This window comes from Bos taurus, chromosome X, assembly GCF_002263795.3.
Source record: "Bos taurus isolate L1 Dominette 01449 registration number 42190680 breed Hereford chromosome X, ARS-UCD2.0, whole genome shotgun sequence".
NCBI classification, from domain to species: domain Eukaryota; kingdom Metazoa; phylum Chordata; class Mammalia; order Artiodactyla; family Bovidae; genus Bos; species Bos taurus.
The window spans coordinates 98,113,786-98,131,609 of NC_037357.1; the positions used below are offsets into that span (position 1 = coordinate 98,113,786).

A 17,824-nucleotide genomic window follows, 5' to 3' on the forward strand; every position below is an offset into this window, starting at 1 on the left:
TCTCTTGATGGTGGAGATCATTTCATGAGTGTAGATATATGCCAAAACTTATCAAATTGTATGCTTTAAATATGAGCAGTTTATTGTGTGCTAATTCTTCCTCAATTAAAAAGAGCAATCTTTATGGAGGGATTTAAAGATGCCCCCTACTTGGTAAAATAAAAACTTGGCATCTCTTAGGAGGAAAAAAAAACTGATGAAGTTTTAATGATTTGGGTATAGAAATATAACCTTTTAGTACAGATGAGAAACCAAAGTTAAACTGTGAACATAATAGTTGCCATCGCTTTAGTTCCTCCTGTTTACAAGGTATTGAAATAAGTGGTTCAGAAGGTATCTGGTCCAGCCCTGTGGGGACAGCTGCATGTTTGGTTTATCAGCATTTGGACTTAAACACAAGTACTGTAGCACTCACTTTATGATGAGGGCTAAAGCATCGGAAGCAGGGTACAGATTGTGAAGACAGGAAAGTGCTACCTTCGTATTCTACCTTTGTGAGAGACATAAAATCTCTTCTATCTGCATCATGCATGAAAATCTGTAAAGTACTTTCATAAATTTCATTTTTTGGGGTCATCTCAATGATCCCATTATAGGTAGGATAAGTATTATCCCCATTTGCTTGGGAGGCATACTGAGACCCAATGAAGCCAAGCTGTTTACCTGGATCACAGAGCCCCCATCTTCTTAGGCCGAGGTCACCATTCTCCCCATGGCACTTTGCTGCTTCCCCAAACTCATGTCTTTGAGTATTTGGCCAGGACTTTTTGCTCATCAATTTGTCAGGCAGTTAGGAGAGTCCCATCTATTTGTATATGAGGTGTTCATGGCTGTGATCCCATCTAATCCTGTTTCCCTATCTATAAATAGATAATAACACAGTCACTGGCCTCACAAGGTTGTTCTAAGAGTCAAAGACTCAGATGTGAAAGAGCTGTGATAGTCAGACAGTACTGTACACACAGCGGGTGTTGACGTTTACTACGTGATTGCCTTCATCTGGCCTGATTACTGAGGGCACAGTACTGAGCAAGTGGCTTTGTAAAACTATCAGGGAAACACAAGAGCTTAATTCCTTTATTTGCACCATGCCTTCCATCCAGATTGCCATGTTTCATAATAAATGAAATCTGGTACACTGGATTACTTTAATTTTAAATTCTTCTTTCCAAGGTCTCAAAAAGCATTCTTTTTGTCCCAGCCACAGAATCTGGTATCTTTGAAAGGAGACAATACAGAGCTAAAGGCAGGCAGGCTACAGTCCATGGGGTCACAAAGAGTTGGACACGACTGAGTGACTAAGTACAGCACATGAGGGTTTACTTAGCCAGGAAGGTTGGCACATGCCTGGTACCCCCTTTCCCCTTGTTTGTGTTGACTGACATCTCTCCTTGCTCTCTGTCACTTTCAGTGGCCCTCTCTCTTCAGTATCCCTCTTCGTTTTCATATTCCTGGTTTAGGAGCAGCTGCCTTGGCACAATTCTTGACAGACTTCTCCCCAGAGTAAGTGATAAATTGTGTGCATGCGTGCTCAGTCGCTTCAGTCATGTCTGACTCTTTGCAACACCATGTTCCGTAGCCCACTAGGTTCTCTGCCCATGGGATTTCCCAGGCAAGAATACTGGGGTGGGTGCTATACCCTCCTCCAGGTATCTTCCCAACCCAAGGATTGAACCCACGTCTCCTGCATTGTAGGCAGATTCTTTACTGCTGAGCCTCTGGGGAAGCCAGTAATAAACTGTGAGGCAACCAATATAGGCTTTAGTACTGTCTTGGATGGCATTTCACAAAACAGATTTTCAGGAGATTGGGAAAAAAATTCTGTGGTCCAATAAGTTCAGGAAAACTGGGTTGAACAACATTAAATAGGTTCCTTTCTGGTAGGACTTTTTAGAACCTTTCATGTTAGTATCGAAACTTCAAGAAGGGGCATATGGTACATCAACATTTCCCAAATCTGATTCCAAGAACTCTGGGGGTTTTTGTGAATCATCTCTTGGTTTAATACTCCAAAGAACACACTTTGAGTAATGCTGTTTTGTAACCTGTTATTTGATATATTGGTAAAATGACAATTTTCTTAAGAGTTTTCTGACTGTCCCTACTGGCATATCTAAAACAAAACATAGACATGTTTTCTTGACTGAGTCTCGAGAATTCTAGTTTCTCAATTTTCTATTCATGATTTTAAAATTCATTGAGGTTCATTTAACCTTAGAAAAACTGGAGATAAAAGAGCACACAAAGACTGTAAGGTTTCGTCTAATAATGAAACTCAATCCAGGAAATACCTTTTTTGTTCTAATTTTTTTCACCAAATCCTCTAGATTCTGCCCTTTTAAGTCTCTCCATTTATTCCATCCCTAATTCCGTGGCCCATCCTGGCTTCCATAGGAACAGACATGAAAGAAAAGTGGTGATGTATGTACCTAACAATTCTCTTCTATCAGCATAGGGTTTGCATTAACTTTTAGTGTTCCCAGTAGTAGGATGAGTTTAATTATCAGCATGAAAAAGATTTTCGTGATATGGATGTGTTCTTTTACAGTTTGTTCCCCAGACTATAGAAAGTTCAATAATCAGACTAGGACTTAAAGAGAGTGTCAGAATGAATAGCAATTTTCAGCGAGAAATTTGAATGAGTTCAATGCTATGGCCTACCAGCAAGTAATGGGAGGCAGGAGAACGAACATGGGGCTAGAGACATGGAGTCAGGAAAGGGAACAAGTAAATGGGGTCATTTCTGGCTTGTAGTATGTATGTGGTGCTTCTCAGGTGGCTCAGTGGTAAAGAATCTGCCTGCAATGCAGGAGATGAGGGTTCGATCCCTGGGTCAGGAAAATCCCCTGGAGAAGGGAATGGCAACCCACTCCAGTATTCTTGTCTGGAGAATCCCAGGGACAGAGGAGCTTGGTGGGCTACAGTCCATGGGGTCACAAAATAGGTGGACACAACTTAGTGACTAAACAACAACAACAACAACGTGTCCACAGGGTATGTAGCTACAGGCTAGATACTCCAGGAAAGCTTGGGCTTGTGGTTTGGATTGCTCATCGGACTCTGAGGTTGACCACTCTTTTAGAATTGCCATGTTGCATCTAGTGTGTTCTCATTAGACCTCAAGGGTTTCCCTTCATTTCTGAGCTCCTTTTACCCGACCTCTTCTCTAAATGAGAGGCCTTTGCTATTCCTTTTTGACTGAAAATGACTTCTATAGCACATCGCCACCTATACTTACCCAGATTACCATGTCCCCGGTACCCCACAACATACACACGTTCTCTTGTCCTCTTTGAGCAGTCCTTTCAAAGCTGTACTACCCTTCAGTGCTAAGTACCTCTCCTGGTCTCTTTCTCCACTCATAGAAAAAGGAACCAGATTCCCCCTGCGTTACTTACCATCAATATAAACAGTAGTTTTGTTTCTGTTATTTCCCCTTTCAACCTAGCGGTAAAGTTTGCCACTGTTGCTCTCTCCACCCGACACAGGAAGAAAGACTTCCTTCCGTCATTGCTTGACTTTGCCCAGGCCTATAAATAATCTTCCCTTTCTCTTGGACTCCAGATGCTCACCTTTTCTTTTCTGTTTTTTTTTTAAAAAAAAAAAAGAAAAACGCCTGAGAGTCACTCCTCCTGAATCCTTCCGGTTTTCTCCATCTAATAAACTTCCTCTTCTACCTAGTTCATCAAGGACGCCTATGAAGCTGTTGTCCCATTGACTGGTGTCTCAGTGTTGTAGGTCAGTGTTGGGCTTCTCCTTTACCCATCTTTTAGCTGTATTGACCTACATCTTTCCTCTATGTCTGTTTCCTCTCAGTGGCCCTCCTTCTTTGGTATCCCTTTGCCTTCTTCCGCTCCAGACTATTTCTGTGACCATCTCAAAAATCCAACTCCAATTGTAATCTGAGAGCTTGATCTGTTGATATTTTCCTCTGTTATTTTTTTGATCTGACTTTTAATTAGATCGACAGTGTTTCTCTGAACACCTTCATTTGCTCTACAATACTGTCAAAGGCCCTGACAAAAACCCTTCATGGAGCATCAACTGATAAGAAGAGAAGAATGGGGGAGAAAAAATGTTTTCAGCAAGACTTCTATAGGCCCTTTGTTTGTACTGAATTATTACCACTGAAGCACTTTTGGTTTCCTAACCACCAGTTGGAGAAACTGGTCATACTGGGTGGTGACCACTCTGAGCAAATACTTGAAGTGTAGGTTTGGACTTTATACAGCTGTCTTTCTTCCCTTCTCTAGAAGCTTGAAAATAACCAATTACTCCCTTTTCCTTTATTTAACACATATCAAAGCAGTCTTTATAAATCTGCACGTTCCCATTTTCTCTTTGTTGCACAAGTAGCATTCACATTTTCATCCTGTTCTTTTTTGCTGAATGTCTCCTGGGTGTTGTAAGCTGCTTGGTCATTAGATAGTATCAGTGTGATATATGCTACATTTAGTCTTTCACTATTTTCTTTCTTTCTTTTTTTGGTCAACACATTGGATTTTTAAAAATATTTTTTAATTTATTTTTTCTAATTGAAGTATAACTGATTTATAGTGTTGTGTTAATTTCTGCTGTACAGCAAGGGGACTCAGTTATACATATATACATTCTTTTTAATACTCCTTTCCATTATGGTTTATCTCAGGATACTGAGTATAGTTCCCTGTGCTACACAGTAGGACCTTGTTGTTTATGCATTCTATGTATAGTAGTTTGCATCTGCTAACCCCAAACTCCCAGTCTCTCCGTTCCCCTCTCCCCCTGTTCTCTATGTCTGTGAGTCTATTTCTGTTTCATAGATGGGTTCATTTGTGTCATATTTTAGATTCCACATATAAATGATACCATATGGTTTTTGTCTTTTTCTGACTGACTTCACTTAGCATGATAATCTCTAGTTGCACTCCACCATTTTCTAATCATTTGTATTAGCCCTTCCACATCTTCACACTTATCTGTCTCCCCTTCTCTTCCTTTGTGGTATGAACCATTTATACAAACCACATAATTTTAAAAATCAATGTGCCACCATGCACCTCATAATAATCGAAGCTCAGTGTTAGCTGCTGATAGACATGTATGATTTTTGAAAGAGGCTTCATTTGCTAACAGTATACTTCATTTCATAGCCATCACAAGCAAAAGAAATTGCAACCTCTGGATGTTCCCTTTGTTCTTCCTTCTATAATCTTCTCCCATCCTCTGCCATTACCTATTCAATTGTCTCAATTTTTCCATTTCATCAGAGTTTGCTTGTCCTATGGAATGAAGACAGAATAGCATTCCTGAGCCCCAAAGACTCTTCTGTGCTACAAGGTTATTCTTGTGCTACAAGAGGTTGTGGCTTCTCTGGTGGCTCAGATGGTAAACAATCTGCCTGCAATACAGGAGACCTGGGTTTGGTCCCTGGGTGGGGAAGATCCTCTGGAGAAGGGAATGGCAACCCACGCCAGTATTCTTGCCTGGAGAATTCCATGGACAGAGGACCCTGTCCAGGGTTACAGGAGTCAGACCCAACTGAGCAACTAACACAAACACAAGGGATTGTATAGAAACATGCACCTTGAGGCACACCCTTCACTAGTTCACACTTCTCTCCAGAAAATATCCTCCTTTACAAAGAGCTAGATCCTATAGGCACCCACAAATAATATAGAAAAGTACCATAAAACTAAGCTAGGAAGTGAATGGTGTTTAAAGGATAAAGAAATAGAAGAGTTTTCCTGAAATGAAGATGGTCTCCCTTTGTTTTTTGATTATTTTGTTTTTTGAATCGCATCAGTACAGGTGCCAGACGTTTCACTCGGATTTCTTTATTTGACAAATATTTATTGAAAGATGACTATAATCCAGTGCATCTGCTAATACTTCAGAATCTCAGAAGTATTACCCTCATAGAACTCATATTCTAATGAGGAAACATATTTCTAAATAAATAAGGAACCATTTGGCTTGTGTTTCTGTCTGAGACACAGACTGAGTGATGAGGGAGCTGGCCCTGAGTAACATGTAGCTAACTTTGCAGAAGACTCCAGGAAAGCCTTTTAGAATTCTTCTAGACTCTTCGAGAATCTCTTTGAGCTGGGCCCAGCAGAGGGAGAAGAGGAGCTAGGCAAGCAGTATGCAGAGGTCAAGGATTTGCTTCTCCTTACTCCATCTGAACTGAGTGAAACTTGATGGGAATAGTCAAGGAAGACCAAATGAAGAATTTTGTGCCATGAGAACTTCCGTGGCAAAAGGAGTTCTGTATAATGGTGAAAGCAGAGGCTTGGTGGAGATTTGATTATAAATGAATTATTAGGTATATGTGATGTTGATGCCTTTATAAAATAGCACAAGGCTTAGAAATGAGGGCCAATTTAGGAAGACTCAGTAATGGTATAGAATAGTGATGGGTTAATTATGATTAAAAGTCTATGTCAGGGATTCTGAAAAACAAGAGAACTTTTCTCTATTATTTACAGGTTCAGAAAACAGTCACCTTACTTCGATACTGTTTTTTTTAACTTACCATTGATAGGGTGCAAATTATTTAACTTCCTTTTTTTTCAGCGATAAGAATTCCTGACCATTATTGCACCCCACCAACAATTGTATGAAGAGAATTTAGAAGTTTCTTTCAAAGAGAGGGAGAGTGACAAAGAGAGAGATATTTGCACATGGCTTTAGAGCAATTAATTTCTGGAACTTATCCTTAAAAAGGCAGTTACTTTGGTGAAAACTATTCTTTTCATCTGAGTGCTTCTAATGAGTAAAATGATTCATGTTTTCATCGAATGGTTGTTTAAAAGAATTTGGTTTTCGTTGAGAAGGATTAAAGGCATGTGCCTAATTGCTAAATATTATTTTTAAAAAACTCGTCTGAGTCTGTATGGGCTGTGAGTGGTTTCGTCTTTAGAAGCTTATTTTAGGATCTCGTGCCAAAACAGGCCTGTTCAGACTAGAATTATCTGGCAGGGAATTTTTTTATGTCTTGAGCAGGAACATCAGAAAATGTTCACTGCAATTGCCAAGTTGACTTGCTGAGCAATTTACTAAATAAGAGATATGAAAATCAAGTGACCATCAGCTGGTCTAAATGTTTTTGGTCAGTGTAGTCACAAGACCTCAGGTATGCAAGACTTGGACGGGCTGCAACCATGTGCTGGTTATGGTGAGACCCTGGCTTCAGTCCTCAAATGTAACACAAAAGGAATTCGAGTTCACAAAAACATACTTTAATTAGACACCTGTATTTAAAAGGTTGGGATTTTCCTCAGGCGTAGTTTCACCCTGTGCCTTTCTTTCCTGGGTTACAGTTAGAGTTAATTTGACTTTTTGTTCTTAACCATGTGGGAGGCAGTTTGTTTGTTTTTTGTAAACAGCTTCATTGATATACAGAGAACCACACATACGTAATGCATGCAGCTTGGTGAGTTTACATATGCAAACACCCATTACCATCACCACAATCCAGGTAAGAGAAGTATCTAACACCTAACATAGCTTTCTTCTATCTTTTTTAAATGTATGTGTGGTAAGAACACTTACCATGGGATCTACTCCATGGGAGGCAATTTTTGTTTACTTTTGAAGTAAACTCTGTTCAAGTAACTCTGTTCGAGTGACAAAGCACACTCCAGTATGTTACTCGAACAGAATTTACTTCAAAAGTAAACAAAAATTGCCTCCCTTGGAGTAGATCTCATGGTAATGAAAGTGAAAGAGGAGAGTGAAAAAGTTGGCCTTAAAGCTCAACATTCAGAAAACGAAGATCATGGCATCTGGTCCCATCACTTCATGGGAAATAGACGGGGAAATGTGGAAACCATGGCGGACTTTATCTTTCTGGGCTCCAAAATCACTGCAGATGGTGACTGCAGCCATGAAATTAAAAGACGCTTACTCCTTGGAAGGAAAGTTATGACCAACCTAGATAGCATATTCAAAAGCAGAGACATTACTTTGCCAACAAAGGTCCGTCTAGTCAAGGCTATGGTTTTTCCAGTGGTCATGTATGGATGCGAGAGTTGGACTGTGAAGAAAGCTGAGCGCCAAAGAATTGATGCTTTTGAACTGTGGTGTTGGAGAAGACTCTTGAGAGTCCCTTGGAGTGCAAGGAGATCCAACCAGTCCATTCTAAAGGAGATCAGCTCTGGGTGTTCTTTGGAAGGAATGATGCTAAAGCTGAAACTCCAATACTTTGGCCACCTCATGCAAGGAGTTGACTCATTGGAAAAGACTCTGATGCTAGGAGGGATTGAGGCAGGAGGAAAAGGGGACAACAGAGGATGAGATGGCTGGATGGCATCACTGACTCAATGGACATGAGTTTGAGTGAACTCTGGGAGATGATGATGGACAGGGAGGCCTGGTGTGCTGCGATTCATGGGGTCACAAAGAGTCGGACACGACAGAGCGACTGAACTGAACTGAACTGAATTGACTATCTTCCTATTTAGTTCCAGAAAGCTGTTAGTGCATGTGCTAAAATATGTGAAAAATCATGGATGAGGATTGGTCCCCGCCAAACTTAGAGCCAAACTTTACAGTCTTTGACTTGGTAAAGCTAATATTCTAGCAGTGCTATGAAATTCTTCATCCCTCTTCATTTACTACCTGTACATATAGTGCTTGGGGTCAAAATTTCTTTCCCCAAATTATAATTTGTAAACTTAAGGATACTTTGGGGAGGCAAAGTAGAATCATCCAGATAATCCCTCAAAAAACAGGGAAGTCTATTCTTCTTTTCATTGAATAACCCATGAAGCAGCATTTCATTCATTTCCAGGGAAACTTTGATGAGAATGTCAGCTTGGCATTAAACATCAGTGGGTGTCTACCTCTTGGTTGGATTTACAGGCTGCCCCTGGTCTCAAATCCTAGGTTAACATTTCAAGAAATGGTCTTTATCCCTGTTCCAGGCAGGCTTTCCAACAGCAGGTGGCAGGCTTAACTTTTAATAAGTCTTTTCCTCCCTTTTAACTCTCTTTCCCATTATGTGTACCTCAATAAATGGTCTTCAGCCAGGATGGATAGGTTGTTGTTTATGACTGTCTTTGTTTTATTTTTTTTGCACTGTGAATAGGACTTGAACAGTGACTAACTTGGTTATAGTTCTGTTACTCGTCCCTGGGGTTTAGTTGTCTTCTTAATTTTAGATAATAGAATTGTATAATTTGCCATTATTAGTTTGACTTATTCATAAACTTATAAAATGTATTACTGGTTGATAGTCTATGCTATAGTATATTCCTTATATATTCTAGTCCCTGTATTTTAATAATCTTTAAAATGTGTATTATTGGCTAGCAGTTGACACTAATCTATAGAGCTTCCCTAGTGGCTCAGACAGTAAAGCATCTGCCTTCAGTGTGGGAGATCCTGGTTTGATCCCTGGGTTGGGAGAAGATCCCCTGGATAAGGAAATGGCAACCCACTCGAGTATTCTTGCCTGGAAAATTCCATGGACAGAGGAGCCTGGCAGGCTGCAGACCATGGGTTCGCAAACTGAGTGACTTCACTTCACTTCATTTCTAATCTATAGAGTAGCCTACCATAAAATTTTATCTACAGTTTTTCCTTTTTGTATTACCCAGATAAATTTAAAAGTTGAGGGAAAAGACTATCTTAACTTTGTAGTTCTTTAGACCTAGGAAGATTTGGAGAATAGTGTGAGCTTTAGGAATTAAAAATACCATTCTTCTAATCTAAATATATACCAAAATTTATAAAAGATAATCCTTTGAATTTTGGTGCTAAAACTAACCAAACTTGCCTCATTTTAATTGTTAGTCTTCTTATTCATAAAGATAGTTATGAACATTTAGTTTTAGTGGTTTATGAAATGTAAGTTTGTGTGTTCTATAAATGCTTTATTTTATACTGAAGGTAAGATTCAGCCAAACTCGTACAAGCAATTTGTTTTTCTTACTTTGGTATGTATGCCCTGGCTTTTTAGGTAATGACAAAATATACTTCATTAGATGGAGTTGTTTTTAATTTATTTAAAAAGAAAACAAAACAATCAAAACAAAAACCTACTTCACTTTATAAATTCCATCCTTCTTTCCTAAGAGCTAACCACCTGGTGAAACACTATCATTATAACTTGGCAAGTGGGTTCGCTCTTAAAATTAGACATCTGTGATTATATAGTTAAATCATTCCCTTGAAACTGACATATTTAGAGCTCTCAGAAAACCAGTCATCTTATACCTAACACATTTTTTATTTTTTTATTTTTATTTTATATTGGAGTAGAGTTGATTTACAATGTTGCCTAACATTTTTGCTGCTAAGCTGCTGAGTTACTTCAGTCGTGTCCGACTCTGTGTGACCCCAGAGACTGCAGCCCACCAGGCTCCCCTGTCCCTGGGATTCTCCAGACAAGAACACTGGAGTGGGTTGCCATTTCCTTCTCCAATGCATGAAAGTGAAAAGTTAAAGTGAAGTCGCTCAGTCATGTCCAACTCTTAGCGACCCCATGGAGTGCAGCCTACCAGGCTCCTCCGTCCATGGGATTTTCCAGGCAAGAGTACTGGAGTGGAGTGCCATTGCCTTCTCCGTTTTTTAAAGCTACCTTGTTTAGGCAATAAGTATTTGCATCCAGCTGCATGTCCACTCAAACTGTACTAATGTAAAGTTCTAAGTATAGCCTTTTTTCCAGTTGATGATAACTTTCCTAAATCTTTTCCAAGTGATAGCCAAAGCATTTTAAATTCATAAGAAGGTTAGATTCTAAAACGTGTACTTGGACCAAAGTTGCGTAGTTATTTACTTTCTATAAAAATCCAAAAGTCGGAAATAATAATTGGCTACCAGTGGTCATGTGCTGATATAAGAACACCTTATCCAAGACACCAGGCTTCTTCCCACTTTAGGGCTTTTGTTCTGAATCTTGCCTCTCTCTGTGATGTTATCTCACTGCAGGTGTGTACACAGTTTTCTTTCAAGAATGTGCTCAAATGTCATACCCGCAATGAGGTTTTCTGTGACTACCTTCTGAACATTCCTCTTCGCTCTGTTGCTTTACTTTATGGAAATGATCATCCATACCTGTTGAGTTTCTTTTTTGTCTTCCTGACCCTAAATATTCAGCTCTCAGTACCATGAATGCAGGATCTTGGTTCAGTGTCACATCCTCAGTGCCTGGAAGAAATTAATGAGTAGGCATTTCTGGGGTGAATGAATGAATGAATGAATAAATCAATGAGGAGGACACCTGTCCTCTAACTGTTTAAACCTACATGGTATTATTGGAGGAGGGGCTTCTCTGGTGGCTCAGATGGTTAAGAATCTGCCTGCAATGCAGGAGACTTGGGTTCAATCCCTGGGTCGGGAAGATCCCCTGGAGAAGGGGATGGCTACCCACTCCAGTATTCTTACCTGGGAAATCCCATGGACAGAGGAGCCTGGCTACAGCCCATGGGGTCACAAAGAATTGGACACTACTGAGTAACTTTCATTATGGGAGGAAAGCTGGGAACTGACATACTAGTGAGCTGCTCCTTTGAATACTTTGTAACGTATCTTCTTTGCAGTTTTCATTGGTGTTTTAGGTGTTTGGTGGAAATAACTATCATCCTATAATAGAGGAAGTGATATGATTTTTCCTGTAATTTATTGTATGTATGTGCATCATTGGTATATTAAAGTGCTGTAAGGCAAATGAAAATTCTCCAAGGCCACAATGAAATGGTGGATTGAGTTTTTGTTTATTAATTCATTTGTTTTTCATATATGCATATATATTTTTTTCCATTTTATATGTGTAAATATTTCACATTTACATACACACACATATACATTTTACTTCAAAAATGTGCCACATAATCAAGTGTAGAGTTTTCTCCCAAGCAATCATGCCTGCTCTAAAAGGGCAGGGAGTTTCATCTTGTATTTTGTTTGTTGCTGACTCTCTAACACCTAAGAGACTATCTGGCACTTTCCTCAATATCACTCAATATATGTTGAGTAAGTAAATAAATCTAGAGACTGTTAAATTGCATGCGTGGAATTAGTGTCAGTCAGACTGCCAATAAAGAAAATATGCAATTGAAACCTCCTGATACCATTTCCACATAAGTTTCCAGAACTGATCTCTTCTCTTTCCTTCCACAGAGCCCCACCCTGAAGGCTGCATATCATCTAGCTGCTGGAATGTGTAGGTACCCTCAATGGCTCAGTAGCCAGTGTAGATCCTGTCTTTTGTAATCAGTAGCTACATCTGGCTACTGGGTCTCTGATGGCATCTTCTACCTTCAGTTACTGTGTCCTGAGTGAGATTATTGAGAAGTCCTCAATAATAAAGCTTTACCTTGATTTATACATACGTATACACACAGAGTTAAGTTCTGGGGTGACTGGTAAGTCTTCCCTTATTAGCTGGAGTGTGGGAACCATCAAGCTTTCATGAATGATAATGTCTTTTGAAATTCAACACCACAAAGGGGAGGAATCTGGATAGTTTATCCATAGATTGTTTACAGATCTTTTTTTCTCTCTCTCCCATGTGCTTCCATCATTTGGTCACAAGACTATCAAGCATTTGGTTATAAATCAATCTATCTATCTATCATCCATCTACCTACTACCTATCTTACCTATCCATCTAGCTTATCCATCCATCCATCCATCCATCCATTTCCTCTCTCGACTTTTAAACGATATTCTCAAAATAACATGGTAATTTTATTTTAAGAAAGTTTCACCTGTAGTAGATATATCCCAGCAGAGCATTTGTGACTTGTGGTTGTCTTTTCCCTTTGTTAGAGAAGATAAATGCCAGAAATCTTGAATGCAGCAGGCAATTCTATTGAAATCATATGTGGGAAGTCTCACAGGCCCAACATCCAGGTCTAGGGCATGAACCTGGCATACAATGTAGATTTCTGTGTTTGTTGAGCAACAGCTACATTGTCTGCTGGGTTTCAGGCTACCTGGAAACACGTTCTTCGTGGCTGTTTTCATCAATGCTTCACCTATACTGTTTTGGATTAACTTCTGCAGGCAGCATAAACCACTGGGCTTAATCATTGGACAGAGTGCAGTGAAAGGACCCCATGAAAGCTGATCGTTTTAGCAAAACACGATTTTGTTATGATTTCACCAAGATGGGCACACATCAGCCTGGGAAGCTCAGTGAACCAGAGACCAGGTGTAATGCTACCCTTCCTTCTCTCTGCCTCAGCTCTCAAGGATTGGTCACCTACATGTTATTAGTAGTATTATTTGATTTCTATTCCTATTTACTATCAGAAGGCATAGCCTTTATGGGCTTCATCACTCTGCCCTGCTACCTCACCATTCCTCCTCGTTTTGGCTTCTTGACCACCTACAGGAGCCCAGTTTCTTTCTGTTCTTTTTCCACAGCCCCATAATTTTTTTTGAATGACTTTCAGTCTCACCAGAATCTGTATCTCTCTGCCCCAACATCCCACCCCATCATTTGCTCCCTGACGTGAACTCTAAAGTGGATTTTGTTTTTGTTTTTGTTTTTTTGCCACTATTCACCATCTCTTATGAAACCAGAAGAAGAACAGCTTTCTTATGGAATGAAAAAGAACTTGTAAAGATAAACCACCAGTTTTCAGGAGAAAAAGAAGAAAAGAATGTTGGAAATAGCTTCTGGAAAACTTTTTCCCATTATGTTTTGTTTGTCTGTTCCTGGTAAATAAATTTAAATCTCTCAGTGTTAAAAAATAGATAAACCATTAAATTCTCAGTAATAAAGGAATATAAATTTTAACCCTTGGTTAGATGAACTGGAGACTTTTAGTAAGAAAATATGAATTTTAAATGAATACAAGTTAACCGATTTAAAGCAGAAAATGAATATAAGGAACACAAAGATAAATGTCTGTATGTAATAGTCAATTGTAATGATATAATGTATTTTTTTCACCCTGTGCTGAATCAGTAAAAATAAAGTCAGTGACTTGGAGCTTTTAAAATATAGTGTATGTGTGTGTATCTTTTGACTTCCAATCCATTGTCTATTTTGTACCTAAGTCACTGGTCTTTGTGCCCTGCTAAGAGAAAGTCATTCTACTTGAGCTACTTGACAGCCTTTGAAGAGTGAGAAAAGTCTCTGGGACACATGATTATGTTTATTAAATTATAATTGTCAAAGAGACAGTTTTCTTTCTCCTCTCTTCACCCTTATACTTGTGATGTTCTGAGTTCCTTTGACTATCCTTAAACAAGACAATGTTGACAGTGGAGCCTATTGTGAAGAAGAACTCCCTAGTTACATGGTTAAGTTTTCATTTCCTTCTCAAGTTTGATGGACCAGTATCAAATTGATCCCCAAAGCAAGAATAAAAGTGCAAATAACCAAGAACTTGTTTTCTCATTTTTTCTCAGCTTTTACTCTGGGACCCAAGAAAGGATGGACATTGCTATATTGGCTCTTCCTAGAGAAGGCATAGCACCCACTATATGATTATTTTTAACTTTCCATTTTGAAACAATTTCACACTTTAAGAAAGCCTAAAAAATGTGAAGACAGTGCTTGTGGGAATTTAAAATGGTGCAACTGTTTTGGAAAAGTTTCACAGTTCCTCAAAGTTAAAACAGTCACCATACATATGAGCAAGCATGTCCACTCCTAGGTACATACGCAGAATTGAAGACAGATACTTACATAAATACACGTTGACGGCAGCACTATTCCTATTCATAATAGCCAAAAGATGGGAATAACCCACATGCCCATCAACTGATGAATGGATCAACAAAAGGTGATCTATCCATACAATGGAATATTATTCACCAAGAAGAGAAATGAAGTACTGATAGCTGCTACAATATTGAGTGAAATTTGAAAACATTACACTAAGTGAAAGAAGCACACCCCCCCTCAAAAAAAAACAACAAGCTGAATATTGTATGAATCCACTGTATGAAATTTCTAGAATAGGCAAGTTTAGAGAGATGGACAGTAGGTGAATGGATTCCAGGGGCTAGGGGAAGAAGAGCGTGGGGAGTGACTTCTAATGGTAGAGGGTTTATCTTTGGAGTGATGAAACTGTTCTCGAATTCATGTCCAAGTAGTGGTTGCACAACTTTGTAAATATACTGAAGACTACTGAATTGTATACTTTAAAAGCATGAGTTTTATGGTATGTAAATTAAATCTCAAAAATATAGACACTCACATACTCCTTTTCAATTTCCCAAGTGTTAATATCTCATGTAACTACAGTTATAGAAATCAGTAAAATAACATCAATATGATAAAATAATCAAAGACACCTTATTCAGCTTTCATAATTTGTCTCACCGTTGTCCTATTTCTGGTTCAAGATCCAATCTAAGATGCCGTGATTAGTTGTCCTGTCTCTAGTTTCCTTTAAGCCAGGACACTTGCTCAGCCTCCCTTTTGTCTTTCATGGCTTTGCCACTTTTGAAGAGTACAAGCCTGTTATTTTGTAGATGGGCCTTCAATTTGGATTTTTCTGATAGTTCCTTCTGCTTCAATTGGAGTTACGTGTGTTTGGCAGAAATACTACACCAGTGACATCGTGTCCTTGGTGCACCATATCAGAAGGCACGTTATGCCAATTTGTCCCACTAGTGGTGATGGTAACTTTGATAATTTGGTTAAGTTGGTATCTGATCCTGGCTATTTGCATTTTTTCTTTCTTGCTTTAAAAAAAATTCTTTTTATCACCATCCTGTACTCCCATTTTCCTTCACTCCCCAACCAAAGTTAACTATGTTTAACACACATCATTTAATTTGTATATATTCTTGAAAATATATCTTTTTTGGCATTCTGGTATTTTTAATTTACATGAGTGGTACTAATTATAGCTCATTCTGTTTCTTTTTTAAATTGAGCACTATGTTTTTAAGGTCAGTCCATTTTGCTGTCTAATTTGTTGCTTCTAATTCTGTATAACACTCTTATGATGTTGCAACTAACACATATCTATACCATTTCCAGTAATGGACCCCAAATGGGAACCAATTTCTTGTCACCACAAATAACATTATAATAAACATTCTTTTTTTTTTCTTTTAATTTTATTTTATTTTTAAACTTTACATAATTGTATTAGTTTTGCCAAATATTAAAATGAATCCACCACAGGTATACATGTGTTCCCCATCCTGAACCCTCCTCCCTCCTCCCTCCCCATACCATCCCTCTGGGTCGTCCCAGTGCACTAGCCCCAAGCATCCAGTCTCGTGCATTGAACCTGGACTGGCATCTCGTTTCATACATGATATTTTACATGTTTCAATGCTATTCTCCCAAATCTTCCCACCCTCTCCCTCTCCCTCAGAGTCCATAAGACTGTTCTATACATCACTGTCTCTTTTGCTGTCTTGTACACAGGGTTATTGTTACCACCTTTCTAAATTCCATATATATGCGTTAGTATACTGTATTGGTGTTTTTCCTTCTGGCTTACTTCACTCTGTATAATAGGCTCCAGTTTCATCCACCTCATTAGAACTGATTCAAATGTATTCTTTTTAATGGCTGAGTAATACTCCATTGTGTATATGTACCATAGCTTTCTTATCCATTCATCTGCTGATGGACATCTAGGTTGCTTCCATGTCCTGGCTATTATAAACAGTGCTGTGTCCAGCAATCCCACTGCTGGGCACACACACTGAGGAAACCAGAAGGGAAAGAGACACGTATAATAAACATTCTAATACATGTCTCCTTCTGGATCTGTGTAGGAAATTATTTGAAATATATAGTGAGTGGAGTTGTTTGATCATAACAGATACGGAGACAGACACACACACACATGTACATACAACACACCCCTCAGATGGCCTGATCAGTCTGCTCCCTGCATCAGTGAATGAGACGTTCTATGCATATCCTTGCCAAAAATTGACTCACTGGAGATATTTTGCCAGGCTGAAAGGTGTAAAGTGATCATGTTTCAGTTTGCATTTCTCTAGTTACTAATGATTATGAACATCTTTTCATATGAATTTTGAGTTTGGGGAGTTTAAAATAAATTTCCTGTTCATATCTTTTCCCATTTAAAAAAATTTTTAATTCTGAAATACAGCATGCTAATGGGAAATGCACATAAAATAAATGAACAACTCATTGAACAGATGTGTGTAACCATCACCCAGGTCAAGAAATGGAATATTGCCGGTATCTCAGAAACACTTCCAATATGTCCATCCCATTCACCATCCCTTCCCCTGCCCAAAGGAAACATACCCTAAAATCTAAAAGCATAGCTTAGTTTTGCTTGCTAATAAAGTTTCTGTAAGTGGAATTTTAAGCACATAATCTTTTGTGTTTGACTTATTTTTCTCAAAAAGTGTGAGATTAACCATGCTTTATGTAGATGTAGTTTGTTCATTTTCATTGCTGCATTTTAGTCCATGTTAGTAAACATTGGGATATTTCCAGTTGTGCATCCAGTAACCTTGCTATGAATGTTCTTTTACGTACAGCCTGATGGCACCTGTGCACTCATTCTATTGGAGAATACTTAGGAATAGAAGTGTTAGGGTGTGGAGTTTGGATAAGTCAGCTTTAGTAGATAATGCCAGTGTTATGTGGTGATTGTTAGACTTTACATTTCAACCAACCATGTGTGGGAATTTCTATGGCTCCACATACTCATCAACACAGTACTGTAAGTCTTAATTTTAACCACTAGGTATTTAGTGGTATTTATGGTGCATTTAACATGATGAGTAATGAGAGCAGATTTTTATATGTTCATTGGCCATTTATACCTCCATTTTGGTAAGGTACAAGTTCAAACCTTGTGCTTATTTTTATGTTGGGTTGAGTTTCTTGTTCACTTGTAGATCTTCATATATCCTGGATGTGAGTTTTTTG

The 17,824-nt window shown here is 38.7% G+C and overlaps 1 long non-coding RNA gene and 2 other non-coding genes across 4 annotated transcripts in view; all 3 read left to right on the plus strand.

The window, feature by feature from the left end:
- The window catches only part of LOC132344329 (uncharacterized), a 111,658-nt gene extending 97,721 nt beyond the window's left edge, over nucleotides 1-13,937 (plus strand). For both annotated transcript variants that reach the window (XR_009493584.1, XR_009493583.1), the window contains 2 exons: nucleotides 12,106-12,148; nucleotides 13,516-13,937. This is a non-coding gene — a long non-coding RNA (uncharacterized lncRNA). The remainder of the gene's footprint in view (nucleotides 1-12,105; nucleotides 12,149-13,515) is intronic.
- On the plus strand, nucleotides 12,136-12,245 carry MIR222 (microRNA mir-222). The gene has a single exon (NR_030882.1). It is a non-coding gene; the product is annotated as a microRNA mir-222 (primary transcript).
- On the plus strand, nucleotides 12,830-12,939 carry MIR221 (microRNA mir-221). Its single transcript, NR_030881.1, has one exon. It is a non-coding gene; the product is annotated as a microRNA mir-221 (primary transcript).
- Nucleotides 13,938-17,824: the final 3,887 nt, after the last annotated feature.